Source organism: Scyliorhinus canicula, unplaced genomic scaffold, assembly GCF_902713615.1.
Source record: "Scyliorhinus canicula unplaced genomic scaffold, sScyCan1.1, whole genome shotgun sequence".
NCBI classification, from domain to species: Eukaryota; Metazoa; Chordata; class Chondrichthyes; order Carcharhiniformes; family Scyliorhinidae; genus Scyliorhinus; species Scyliorhinus canicula.
The window spans coordinates 524,927-528,380 of NW_024055732.1; the positions used below are offsets into that span (position 1 = coordinate 524,927).

The window sequence follows — 3,454 nt, forward strand, 5'->3', positions numbered from 1 at the left end:
CTCGAGGAGCTGGAGTTGGGTGCACTTCCCGCAGAAGTAGTCAGCAGGGAAACTCGAGGTGACCCTTTCCTCCCACATTCTGCAGGAGGAACATTCAACTGCCCTAACCTCCATTCCCACTGAACTAACTTCCCAACTACTGAAAACGAAAAAAAATAAAATAAATATAACTTGTTTGTTTAGCAATCCGACGGACAGAACTCCCGTTTGAAGATGCTTTGTAGCCGCTCAGAGACGTCCAGGGCTTTAGCATCAGGTAGGCAAACTATCATACTGGAGTCCTCTTGGTGCCACAGAAGCGTCTGTCAGACGGCAGCAAGGTCGCTGCAGTCTTGAAGGGCCGAATGGACTGCACCTGTGCTGTAATTGTCTCTGCTCTTCTTTTCCTTCGTGGTGACGTGATGCATTGTTACAAGAGTGATAGTGAGGGATTTTCCGGAAATAATGTCTCGGTTCCGAAGAGAGCAGGGATACAGTGTCGGGACCTACATGTGAATAGGCATCTGAAGATGGCCGTACACAACGACACAGGATCTAACTATAGATGTGCTATTAATCTTCACAAAAAAGGACGATTGTCCAAATTGAGGGCTTTTGATGAACAGTTTTGCAGGCGCTGTGTCTGTATATGCACTCTGAGCACAGCTTCATTGGAGAGGGAGAGTCTGTCAGTAAGAGGAACACATCATGTGGAACACTATCGAGGTACACTGCTTCCGCCCTTTAGATTTTTTCAGCCACTGTGGATCTGGGTTTGCTAAAGACGACATTCATGGAAATAAGGCATAAATTAGGAAAACACAGTTTCCAATAATATCACCAGGAGCAGACACGCCCGCTCTTCTGATTATAAAAGCAGCAACACTCCGTGATTAGATAGAAAAACGATCTACACCAGCATTCTGACCGTCACTCTGACAGACCCCAGCGAAGATGCAGAAAGGGCTGCTCTTGGTGCGTGTACTTCTAGTGCTGATTCAGCACAATTCTACTGCAGCGAGACCAGATATGATGGAAAGAGGTAAGAATCTCTTAACGTTCTCCAACAATAAAGGCGCTGGGGTTCATACAGATTAATTTTAAATCGATTGTGCAATGAGAGCAATTATTTCACAGATTAAGAGATGTGAACCGTGAGATTATAATAAACAATGAATAATTCAGTATAAAACATCTCCGTTGGTAAATCTCTGGTACTTTAGTCACTATCTGGGTGCTTCGCGGATCTTGTTTTTTTTTTTTTGCGAGCTGATCCACACGGATCAATAATGAAACCACAAGTTACAGGGCGGGGTACGTTGCTGAGTCTCAATGGAATCATTGATCCGGATAGAAAACTCTGCCATTGCCTCATTGCAGAATTCAGTTACTGCTCCCGGTCACTGACACTGAGACAGATGGTGTGAGTGTGGACTGTGTGTGAGGACAGGTTCAGAATCTCCATCAGGCCATTTCTCCCCACACCAATAGGCCAGGGTCTTTAGAGGACAGGGAATGGGGCGACGGGGTGTTTATGTACTTGCCACGGACTTCTAAGGAGGGAGGGAGTCTAGGCACATCAGAGAGTGGAAAGTACAGAGTCTGTACATGGCAGACAGTGAGAGGGAAGGACTGAGTGAGTCAGAACAAATCATAGAGTGGAAGGGAAGTGACTTTGTGCGGGACATGGAGCGGGAGGGACATATTCTGTCAAGGAAAGGGAGTGGGAGAGAGGGACAGATTCTGTCCAGGACAGGGAGTGGGAGAGAGGGACAGATTCTGTCCAACACACAGAATGGGAGATAGGGCGGGAGGGAGCCTGTACAGATCAGAGGGTGGAGGGAGGGAGTCTGCACAAGACATGGTGTGAGGCTGGAAAATCTGGAATAGTATTATACACAACACATCTAATGTTACTGGTACGGCGGCACAGTGGGTCGCACTGCAGTTTTACTGCACCGGGGTCCCAGCTTCCAATCCCGACTTGGGTCACTGTCTGTGCAGACTCCGCACATTCTCCCCGGGTCTGCAATTTCCTCCAACAAGTTCCGAACGACCTGCTATTAGGTAATTTGGACATTCTGAATTCTCTATCACTGTGCCCGAACAGCGCCACAGTGTGGCGACTGGATGCTTTCACAGAAACGTCATTGCAATGTTACTGTGAACCTACTTGTGACAATAAGATTATTATATATATATCGTTTTTTTAAATAACAATGTGTTGCGTTGAGACTCTTCCTGTCACTCTGACAAACTCTGCTTTATGTTTTCTCATTGTTCTCCATCAGACTGAAAACACAATTAATTCCTTCTTCATGTTGTCTTTTACTTTTAGAGTTGAATAGTGACAGTATTGAGATGAATCCCGGACGTGGTAATGGACCAATCGCTGATGAAATGGAATCTGACGGTCTCTTTAACAGCAACGAGGAAAGGTCAAGGCATAACGGAAGGAAAAGGTGAACGGCCAATGAGGCATTGTCATTAACACGAGATCCCCTTGTTCTCACTGAATGGCAGCTTATTTCCTGGAAAACTAGCTCACTGACTGCTTCACTACTCTAACAGCTGACCCTATGTTACTCTCTGAATAACGGTCTGTAATCAAAAATAAAACATATTGCATTGATCACTGCTTCATGTATTGTTTATATTGGAATCATGCTGTCTGTAGAGAAGCTGCCCGGATTGGATTGATGCTGGGCACAGATGTACAAGTTCCAGATAAAGGGAAGGGGTGGTCAGTGCTGGAAAAATAGACCGAGATAGGAAATGAGACCCTCATATCAGCACTCTGACTATTTACAGTTGACGATGTTTCTAACGAGAACAAGCTGAGAGTTTGGCAGTGGTTGAAGGTAACTGGTTCAGGAACTCGGGAATAGTTGCAGAAGATGGGGAAGGGATTCAGAGGGAGGGTAAGAAGATTAAGTGCTTCAAAGGCTGCCAGAGTAATTCAGGGTGTGGTGCAGAAAATCAGAGTATGAGGGAAATGGTCAAAGGGTGGGGAGGATTAGTATTTTTTCCAAATTTGAAGTGTTCAATTCTTACTCCAGTTGCGTGGTAATTTCCCATGGTCATTCCACCTGCCTGCCCATCTTTGAGTTATTGGCATGAGACCCAGGCAGGTACAGGGAGAATGCGACCCGGAGCGGAGTTCAAAACCATATCGTCTGCATTGCGTTGTGGAAAGGTTTGCAGAGGAGATTTAACGGCCGTAAGGAAAACCTCAGTTCCGTGTATCTGTCGTCGAAAATCTTTCTGGACACCGCGCCGCGTTTGAAAGCAGCCTGTAGGGTTTCCGGGCACCACAGAGGGTGCCGGGGCACCACAGATGGTTTCGGGGCACAACAGAGATTGTCAGGGCACCACAGCGGGTGCCAAGGCACCACGGAGTGTGTCAGGGTACTGCAGAGGGTTTCAGGGCATCGCAGAGGATGCCAAAGCACTACAGATGCTGGTGGGAGATGGA

At 46.7% G+C, this 3,454-nt stretch overlaps 1 long non-coding RNA gene across 1 annotated transcript; it reads left to right on the forward strand.

Annotated features, from left to right (window-relative positions):
• Positions 1-267: 267 nt before the first annotated feature.
• Positions 268-2,612, forward strand: LOC119960766. Its single transcript, XR_005459514.1, has 2 exons — positions 268-1,021; positions 2,318-2,612. It is a non-coding gene; the product is annotated as an uncharacterized LOC119960766 (long non-coding RNA).
• The last annotated feature ends 842 nt before the right edge of the window (positions 2,613-3,454 follow it).